Raw genomic sequence first — 11,325 nt, 5'->3', positions numbered from 1 at the left:
GACAGAGGAACCTGCACACAAACTGACAGATCCCGGATCAAGCATCAAGGGCAGTTCAGTGATTGTAAGAGGCTGAGCTGTGCACCTCCACGACACAAGACGAAGAAATGACCTTATGAAAATTAAGGCAACAACAATAACAAACCGCCTCCTGTATAAACAAGTGTCCAACACCAGCTTTGATCCTGGGATCGGTATGATGTGATTACCTCAGTGCTCTATTTTATAAAATGATGACAAGCCATCATTCCGTGCTCTAGGAGAATTGTAAACTCTTTCTGGCCAAACCACAGTAACCAGAGAAGAGCACAACAGAGCGGAGCCAGACAACTGTCGGGTAAAGGAAAGAGGAGTTCTTATATCTACAATACAACAGACTGTCTCGATTTGCACCGCCCAGAAGGAAGATACATCTTTACCCGCACTCGTGCATAGCCATAATCCAATCTAAAGGCACAATCGCCTACAAAGAAACATTCTACGTATTAGGAGTGTGGCAAATATTTGGTGGCTATTGTATTTTATTGTTAAAACAGAAATCAAACATGCAAAATACTGTGCACATATAAAGTGTGTGAGAAAAACACAAGTGCTTTATTAGCCATGTCGGCCCATCAGGAAATGCAGTCAAGGGATGTAGACAAATATATACCCGACCCACAAACACTAACCAAGAAAGAAGAATCATACACATGCAGCAAGAGCTTTAGTTTGACATCACTACGCACGGTTCATCAGCACACGTACACAGGACAAAAACCATTCAAGTGCAGTGAATGTGTCAAGAGCTTTAGTAGGTTATCAAAACTACATAGACACCAGCGAACACACACAGGGGAAAAGCCATACCTTTGCATTGAATGTGGGAAGAGCTTTAGTCAGTTATCAAGCCTTCAAAGTCATCAGAGAACACACACAGGGGAAAAACCATTCAAGTGCAGTGAATGTGCAAAGTGCTTTAGTGAGTTATCAAGCCTTCAAAGTCATCAGCGAACACACACAGGGGAAAAACCATTCAAGTGCAGTGAATGTGCAAAGTGCTTTAGTGAGTTATCAAGCCTTCAAAGTCATCAGCGAACACACACAGGGGAAAAACCATTCAAGTGCTGTGAATGTGCAAAGTGCTTTAGTGAGTTATCAAGCCTTCAAAGTCATCAGCGAACACACACAGGGGAAAAACCATTCAAGTGCAGTGAATGTGCAAAGTGCTTTAGTGAGTTATCAAGCCTTCAAAGACATCAGCGAACACACACAGGGGAAAAACCATTCAAGTGCAGTGAATGTGCAAAGTGCTTTAGTCAGTTATCAACCCTTCAAAGACATCAGCGAACACACACAGGGGAAAAACCATTCAAGTGCAGTGAATGTGTGAAGAGCTTTAGTCGATTATCATACCTTCAAAGTCATCAACGAACACACACGGGGGAAAAACCATTCAAGTGCAGTGAATGTGCAAAGTGCTTTAGTCAGTTATCAGACCTAAACAGTCATCAGCGAACACACACTGGGGAAAAACCCTATCATTGTAGTGAATGTGACAGTAGTTTTCGCTTCTCTTCAGCATTAAGGTATCATCTGCGAACTCACACAGGAAAAAAACCATTCAAGTGCAATGAATGTCTAAAGAGCTTTAGTCAATTATCAGTGCTACAAAGTCATCAGCGAACACACACAGGGGAAAAACCATTGAAGTGCAGTGAATGTGCAAAGTGCTTCAGTAAGTCATCACACCTACAAAATCATCAGCGAACACACACAGGAGAAAAGCCATTTAAATGCTGTGAATGTGGGAAGAGCTTTAGTAAATTAGAAAATCTAGAAACACATCATCGAACTGACACAGGGGAAAAACGATATATTTGCAATGAATGTGAAAGCATTTTTTGTCGTTACTCAACATTAAGGATTCATCAGCGAACACACACAGGGGAATAGCCATTCAAGTGCAATGAATGTGCAAAGTGCTTTAGTCACTTATCAAACCTCTAAACACATCAGCGAATGCACACTGGCGAAAAACCCTATAATTGAAGTGAATGTGACAGTAGTTTTCACTTCTCGTCAGCATTAAGGTATCATCAACAAACTCACACAGGGGAAAAATAATTCAAGTTCTATGAATGTGGGAAGAGTTTTAGTCGATTATCAGAGCTACAAAGCCATCAGCGAACACACACGGGGGAAAACAGAAGGGCACTGAAAGTGAGAAGGGCTTTTATCAATGTTCGATCCCACACAACCCTCTGTGAATACACTGCTTCATTTAACTCAATGGAAATAATCCTATCGATGCAGAGACCCCGAAAAGATTTTAAGAACATCAAAAATAATATTGACCCATCGGAGGACATAGACAAGAGCTGAACAGTGCAGTTATTATGAGAGGAATGAATTACAGAAAAAGATTAAATTCAAATTATGTGGGACATTGAAATACCAGATTATAGAAGACTGGACTAGCAGTAAAGAAGAAAAGCAGATAACAGTATTTGCAGAATTAAAAAAGTGTTTGTATTCGTGATTGTTCACTTCTGTACACATAGCAAAGCATTATGATGTATCAGGACACACAATGGGAGACGAGCACATTGTGGACTAAAAGGAAAGGAACATTCTTGATTTCTATTTGGTGAAGAAGAGATACAAAGAAAAACATTCAATTGCATCTGATCACACTACCTGTAAAAGCAACACTGAAATATACTGGGACTAACAGCGGTACTTTCAGCTAACTTGTAAACCCACCGCATCCAGAGTGGACATGTTGTCAGGGCTCTGGAGATGGAAGCTTCATTGGTAAAATGTATGTATTACTATTAACAAATGCCGCAGCAGTAGATGTGATGAACTAAAGCGAAGCAACGGTGTTCAAGAAATAACCTATTTTTAGATATAAAAGAGAATATACCTTGTTTTTAAGTAATGTTTGCTGCACCTTTTACACACTGTTATCGGTTGATGGATCAGCTTGTGCCTCAGGCCTTATAACACAGTGTGACGCGTGGCTCCTCTCAAGCTTGGCTTTCTCTATTCATTTGGTGACTTGCCATACTCTACTTTTTACCAGAATTGAGCCACTGTAAGCAGCAGACTCTGAATAATTTGGTGAAATAGTGAAATCTCACATCAAAAGCATATATGTCTCAGGACAATCAGTTGCACTCCCAGCAACTCGTCTTCCACACTGATTGTCCCTTGGTCTCAAATGTTCTGAAGGATTTGTTTTATGAATGCCAGAAGTGAAAGTGACATTCATGAAGCTAAAGCTAACAGGAGTGTGTGGGAGATAGAGAGGGGGAGAGATAAAGAGAGCGAGAGAAACAAAGAAAGGGGGATAAAAAGAGAGAAATGGAAGGGGGGAACAGCAAGTGATCTTTATTCACCTAAAAATAGAAGAAGCAGCCGAATACATGTCAATGTGTGACATCACCAGAAAAAACGGGAAGAATACCTGTGAATTTGTATATTTATTTTTAATAGCTATAGACCCATGTCATGCCAATAAACAGGGCACAAGGAAGGAAAATAGTGAAGGAGCCCATTATCATATGCAAATCACAATGACGTCACATGTGGTGCGTCACAAGAAGTGATGTCAGGCCCTTATAACAATTTTCACATGAAAAGTCGACGACCTGATTTAAAAACAAGAAACATAAAATAATGTAAAAAGATTTTGGTATCCGTTTTTATACATCATGTGTTTTTCCCACTATCAGTTTGTAACTAAACTCGGAAATGACTAAGGGCCAGATGTAGATAAATATATTTTACCGACTCATAAATACCGAATGTTACAGATTCGGTATTTATGAATCGGTAAAATATAAGGAGGGAGATGTAGGTAAATCCAGATGTGGATTTACCGAATCTGTAAAAGTCGGTATTTACCGATTCGGTAAATACCGACCGGTAATGCCCATTCATTCCTATGGGCTTTGAAGCCCATAGGAATGAATGGGCATTACCGAATCGTTATTTACCGAATCGGTAAATACCGAATTTCACAAGGGTGCAGGGGGTGTCACTTTGACACCCTCTAGCACCCCCAAAACAGGTTCGGGTGCCATCTGGCAGGCATACCTGCCCTAAGGGCAGGTCTGCCTGTCATATGGCACAGGTGTGCATGCACACATGTGCATGCACACCGGAATCGGTATTTTACCATCAAATTGAATTTGATGGTAAAATACCGATTTGGTAAGGCTTGTGGGACTCAGAAGAGTCCCACCTACATATCAAATTTACCGAATCGGTAATAATACCGATTCGGTACTTTACAGAATCGTTAATTTACCGATCGGTAAATTTACCGATTCTGTTAAAATATGCCCCCTACATCTCAAATTCCATTTACCGGTCAGTAACGGCCGAATTCGGCCGTTACCGACCGGTAAATGCCTACCTACATCTGGCCCTGAAAGTGTAAATATTTTTAAACCGATATGTGGAACTTGGAAATTACATTTTTAAACAGATTTTAGTGAATAAATAAAATGTGCTTTAAATTTGCGTTTGTTTCCTGATGTTGTTCTTTATCCAGCCCCTAAGCCCCAAAGTGTTTCATATTTACGGTGTATTAAGCAATAGAAAGGCTAATTTTGTCTAGATCTCTATTCCTCTCTTGCATCACTCACACAAAAAATAAAAGGGACTAATGGGCTCTGTTCCGGTCTGGCATGCTCAAACCGGCATGCCGGACCAGAACAGAGCCCATTAGTAGGAGTTTTGCCGACGTCTGTCCGTGGTAATAAACACAGTGGAGCTGGTAAAGTTTTTTACGGATAGAACCTTGGCGAAAGGATGCACAACATATACAGCCATTTGAGTCTACTCCTATTTGTGCAAAAGAAATTACACAAAAAGGCCTGTTATAGAACAATAATTCGCTTCCCTGCACAGACAGTACACTGTTCCAATATTTGGAGGCATTGCTAAAGGCTGCACGAAGGCTGTTCGAATTGTCATACTTGAAATTATTTCTCCACTGGCTTGGTAGCTACAGATTAACCCATTTTGGTTTGTTGTTTGAGATTCATTTTATAACAAGGATTGGTCCTGAAGAAGGTGGTGTTGCCACTGAAACGTGCATAGACCAACACATCACCCATGAGGAACGGCCCCTGAGAGGCAGTGACATCACAAACAACTGATGTTTAAGACCTTCCAGTAGTGAACTGTTTGCTCTTTAGGCATTTGTGGGACCCGTCATAGGGTTGAAACTCTTCTTCTTTTAGCTATGAATGAGAGTGTATGAGTGTCTGCACTGCCACACAGGTATTGACTAACTCCTCACTTCAACGTTAGTACTCTCACACGTATGGTGTAGGGACACATATGTTCGCGACTATCATTTTACAAGGCTGGACTTCTGTCAGTTGCATCTATGGCAGTCTTCCCCTTCTGGGCTCATGTGCTTTAATTCCCTTTTAGAGCTATTGTGTATGACTTGTCTCTTCCCTATAAATTGTGGTTCCCATTACATCTGTTCCCCTACTCAGCTTGTCATTGATTATGTGTAATGTTCAAGAGTCTCTCCTCTCATTTTCTCCATTGTACTACATATAGAATTTTGCAATTAGTGTGTTTGTGTTAAGAATTAACATGTAATTTTGCTCAAGTATATTTATTTACATTGCATTTCATGTTCCCACCTTTTGATGTCACCCCAACACCAATATTCACCACTTGTTAGTATTGTTTCTCATTATCATTCCACAATGGTTCTTTTGCTCTCTCCCTTGTGCAGTCACGATTTTTACGCCACGGGGCCTGTCTCCATACTAAGTCACATTTACATTTGTCTGTCCACTTTTCTTCCTAGGTTTTCCACGTGCTATTGGTGGTCTCGATATACATTTCCCCATTGTTGTGTTTATCTTGGTTTTTGCAACAACTAATTCTATGATTTTCTATTATTTTACTATATGTTTGGTATCTTCCCCAGCCCTGAAGAAGTCACGGGTTACTTCCCTTATGTGACAAAACACCTGTTGGCTGGTTGTTTTTCTTTGTTGTATTATTAAATACATTTGCATATTATACTGGTGTCGACCACAGATATTCGTACAATACGAGACATTTCAACCATTGTTATAACCTTATTACGTGTGCCCAGGACTGTGCTTTCAGTATGTGCATATACTCTGAGCAAACGAGATATGCGGTCAATTTTATTCTAGCTAAGAGCGGTGGTGCTTGCGCAATAATAGGAGAGCAGTGTGTGGTCGGTATCACGAATAAGGAAAGGAATATCACTCAGCATATTTTAGACATTTTGTAAAATGTTCGAGGAATGGAGAGCGGTTATTTGAGTTGGTCTTTATTTGGTGGTTGGGGTTGGATTCTAGAAAAGGTGATATATTTAATTGTTCTTTTAATTTGTTGCTGTGTCTTGATTCACTGTCTTCCCTTATGCTGTTCATACTGTGCTACATATTTCTCTCCCAAAAGGATTTCAGTTCATGATATTAATTCAACTATAATGCTTCAAAAGGAGCTTGATACTATTATGCAAATAGATGAGTGTTTTTGGTTCAACTACTTCTCTTGCAGGTTCTGTTCCTCATGTTACTCGTACTACTGATGTTTAGTGTCATTTTCTTCCACTCGTTTGCTATGCATATATACATATATTTGTACTTGACATGTTATCGCCTGTATTCATCTATTGTCTCTACTTCTAGAATTGTAACAACCTTTACCTGATAGCAAGAATAAAGATGTCCGTGTTAGCTAATAAATGCTAAAAGGAGGGTCTGTTAGAGTTGAAATGTATTACTCCCATATTACTCGTATTTTACCTGATATTATGGTAGCATTTAAGTAGCTATTTCGTAATATATTCTTGCTGTATGCATATGCAATTAATAAGTAGAGATGTTACGTTAGGTAGGTTGACATCTGTTCCACCATTTTAGCTTTCGAAGACGCCATTTTGTATTATAATCCAAACTTTTACTTGAAACCTTTACCAGAAATGGTCCTTGGTAAGTTTTGTTTCTCAAAGGTTGAATCTTGCTTGTTAATGCATGCTTTTTCTGTTACATAGAGGCCTTCTCCCACCTGTCTAGTGGGGAGGATAAGATAGATGACCTTGGGCAGTAGATAACTTGTGCCAGGCTGTGGAATCGAAATGTATGTTCTGTACCCCCATTGTATTATGACGGCTACCAGTGTTTTTCCATAATAGGCGGGTCTTTGTGGGCTCCGCAACATACATAATGTAACTTTATGACTATAAGGGTCAGTCCCTCGTCAGCCATCATAGGAGGATGGTCAGATTGATTTCCAGTGCAGGGTACTTTGTGAATAAACTAGTTTGCTTCCATTCTCTACTGTGTCATTAAAGTTTAGGCCGAGAGTGACCCGATGGCCCTAGTTGGGTCACTTCCTTCACAACATTTGCTCTTTTCTTTTTACTGGTCTCCACCTCCGTCCATGGCATTCATTCTTCAAAGTGCAGAGCCAGGTTTCTGATTGGCAGTGCTTTAAAGGGAACTACAGAACTGCGGGTACTCACTCTCCAGAGTACCTGCTTGCTACTCAGAAGTGCCGTACTCTCCCATTACAGGTATCCTACCGATACTGGGCAGTGCAGGTGCTCTCCCTTGTGAATGGAAGAGGTGCAGGTGCTGTCCCTTGTGAATGAAGAAGTGCAGGTGTCTACCATGTAAATGAAGGAATTGCAGGTTCTGTCCCTTGTGAATGAAAGAAGTACAGGTGCTGTCCCCTGTGAATGAAAGAAGTACAGGTGTGGTCCCTTGTGAAAGAAGTTCAGGTGTGGTCCCTTGTGAATGAAAGAAGTGCAGGTGCTGTCCCATGTGAATGAAAGAAGTGCAGGTGCTGTCCCCTGTGAATGAAAGAAGTACAGGTGCTGCACCCTAGGAATGAAAGAAGTGCAGAAGCTGTCCCCTGTGTATGAAAGAAGTGCAGGTGCTCTCCCTCGTGAATGAAAGAAGTGCAGGTGCTGTCCCCTGTGAATGAAAGAAGTGCAGGTGCTGTCCCCTGTGAATGAAAGAAGTGCAGGTGCTGCCCCTTGTGAATGAAAGAAGTTCAGGTGCTGCCCCTTGTGAATGAAAGAAGTTCAGGTGCTTTCCCTTGTGAATGTAAGAAGTGCAGGTGTGTCCCTTGTGAGTGCAGTGGTAAGTAGTGCCCAAATAAAAATTAGCTAAAAGTCACAACACCAACATTCAGCCTGAACAAGATTTAAAACAACGAACCTCTTCACCTCCCGGCTTTCCGCCTCAAGAAAGAAGATTCCAAGCAGTGAGAAATCATTTATGGCACCTTATATCCACATATTTATCTTACATTGCCTCACATAGCACTCTTTCAGTTCAATTCTCTAATGAAGTTCGAAAACCTCTGTGATTTACTAGTTGTTGTTGTTTATTTAAACACATACTGTTTTTATTCCCTTAGATATTTACCCTTACTGTAACTTGATATTTATATTTCTTACCATTGTTTTTTATGCATATAGAATTGTTTTCTATGTGTAATTCTTTTTACTTAAAGCTATTATAGAGTTCAGATTATAGTAGTATGGATATTCTTCCTTTCCTTACCCCCTTCCTCTCCCCTTTTTAGGTTTTCTTTACCTTCCCTTTCCTCCCCTTTCTCTTTTTTTATATTTCTCATATATATCTGATTGCTTGTATATAACGTTCTTTGAATGTAACAAATACTTCGTTTTTATATATATTGCATAATTTTGAACTTTGCTAATAAACTCATATATTAAACTTAAAAAAAAAACAAGGGCCCGTCCTTTACATGCTATCATATAAAATGTGTTAATGGGTAAAATTCAATCTTGTTCAAATTAAGGGATCGAGGATGTTGGTAGGACCCGTTACGGAAGTGGCAGGTGCTGCCAGGGCACAAGTCCTATGAAAAGAAGTGGGGGGACTCACCAAGTTAGACACTATGCAAGTGACATCATGACGCACATGACGTCTCTACGTAGGGCTATAAAACAAATAAAATAGTGCTATTTGAATTATTTGTGTAAATACTGGGACAGACCACCCCATATGAGTTTTACAGTGTCTGCACTTCTACACAGGAACAGAACAAAGGCAAAAACAATCCTCTCTGAAGTACCTGTGAAGAGATAGCAAGCTGTGTGCCTGTGTTTCCCTTCAGTGGTATTTACATATGTGTGACGTTCCAGGCCGCCTCCAGTCAAGAGATTCAAACAAAAGGACGCCTGATGGCCCCTTAACTTCGGCATGGCTGGAGGTAAAAAAAAGCAAGGATTGGCATAGCCAATAGGTCGCCTTTGGGACCTTATAAGTGTTTAGCCACGCAACAGTTGATGTTGTTGCTCCAAGGATATTGTGCTGCATAACTGAATACTTGTAAGGTCCTAAAAGCGAGACCTATTGGCTATGCCAATGCTTCTTAAAGAGTTAACTACTCTTTCGTATAGCTGACAACCATATTTTTATTAGTTCCTACTTTACTTTACTTTTGTTAGTTTGCTGTAGTAGTTTCATAACTACCCGCCCTCGACGAGTACACTCTTCTTGTGTACCAACTGTAAGCATTCCACAATTTATTCCTGGATTATGCCATCCACATAGGAACAACTCCCTTCTAAGAGTGGCCCATTGTGGACTCATGCAGGGAAGCAAGATGGCGGTCGGCTGAGGCAACCGCTTGCAGCTACTCACACCTAGACCAGTTGGGTCCCCCCTGTCATTAGCCCCCCGCAGCATGTGAATAATGTTATCGGACATATTGGAGAACTTGCTGAGGCTTTTAAATAAAAAGACAGGCAATTCTGTCCCTGCATGTAAGATCGCGACAGGACAGCAGGAGCTACTACTGGCATGCACAAAGCTGTACAGCGCTCTGACTTACCCCAATTGCTGCCGTCTGGGGGTGCACTCATCAACTAGGATGAAGCTAAAAAACTCAGCGGTGACCGAGGAAGAGCGACCCAGCACATGAACAGCCCTACAGCAGATGGGATAGCCGCACGTGTCGTGGTGGAGATGGGAGCTGGAGCGGAGACAACGACTTGGCAACATGGATGTCGAGGCCAGACAACAGCCTGGAAGGAAGATGCTCTATACGCAAATGATGCCATAATAATGGATTTAACCCCAATTGGACTGCAAAGACGACTTGGTGAGCTAATTAGGTACACAGAGGATTATTATCTAAAAATACATATTTTAAAAAGCAAAGTTATGATTTTTTGTGATAAAGGATGTGAGGTCAGAAAAAATTAGAATTGGTTCCTGGAAAAGAGAAATTGGAAGTAGTAAAATTGTATCCATATTTAGGAAAAATATATATTTGCTCTAGAGAGGAATTGGAAGGGAGGAGCTGCGCCCCAGCAGGGCCTCACCGGTCCCATGATTGCTTATCTGTTCAGAGGCCCTGTATTGCGGCCTGGACTAGGTCCTGGGACTGGGACCGTGCAGATGCAGGAGCCCCAAGACGAGAACAGAACTAGTGGACACCGGGAGAAGCATGATGAGAAGCAGGATGAGAGGGGTGAGCCTTCCCAAATAGACTCTACAGCTAGGAGCAGGGGGAGCAAAAGAGAGCATGAATGAGCAGAATAGGGGTATATGTAACTACCTCAGCAGCAAAGATCTTGGCGATACTGCCCAAAGTGAAAATATAGTAAACAATGCTGCAGAAGGTTGGTTTCGAAGATCCCTTTAAAAACTCTCTGCAAAGCTGGAAAACCCCAGCACGGGAAGCCTGTATTGCAGACCTTGTTGCCACCGCACTTCCCTGGGCCACAGGACTACAGTGCCCAGCATCCCTTGGGGCCAACGACGGCAGCAGAGCGTGCAAGAAGGTTCCTAAATTTGCAGCAGGGCTCCTGCAGGGCAGGAAGCCCATTTTGCAGACCTTGTTGTCACCACACTTCCTTGGGCCACAGGACTACAGTGCCCAGCATCTCTTGGGGCAGACGATGGGAGCAGAGCGCACCAGGCAGGGCTCCCACAGCACCTGAAGCCCATTTGACAGACCTTGCTGCCACCGCACTTCCCTAGGCCACAGGACTACAGTGCCCAGCATCCCTTGGCGCCGACGACAGCAGCAGAGCGCGTCAGGAGGCGTTTACATTTGAGGCAGGGTTCCAGAAGTGTGGGAAGCCCATTTTGCAGCCCTTGTTATGTTATGTTATTTTTTTTTTTTTTTTTGTATAGCGCAACGGTTACTCAAAAAGAGTGTCCCGGCGCTTTAGGTAAGGAGAACTGATTCGCAATAACATAACACAGTAAAAAGAGAGTACAAAACAAACAGGTAAAAAAGGAACTGCTGGGAGGCCTACTGGGTAAACAACCAGGTTTT

The 11,325-nt window shown here is 41.7% G+C and overlaps 1 pseudogene; it reads left to right on the top strand.

The window, feature by feature from the left end:
* The first annotated feature begins 351 nt into the window (after positions 1–351).
* LOC144806388 (uncharacterized) lies at positions 352–3,774 on the top strand (annotated as a pseudogene).
* Positions 3,775–11,325: the final 7,551 nt, after the last annotated feature.

This window comes from Lissotriton helveticus (assembly GCF_964261635.1).
Source record: "Lissotriton helveticus chromosome 1_1 unlocalized genomic scaffold, aLisHel1.1 SUPER_1_unloc_69, whole genome shotgun sequence".
Classification (NCBI taxonomy): domain Eukaryota; kingdom Metazoa; phylum Chordata; class Amphibia; order Caudata; family Salamandridae; genus Lissotriton; species Lissotriton helveticus.
Note: the sequence above shows the minus strand (reverse complement) of the source record. Positions and strands in the feature narration are given on the sequence as shown.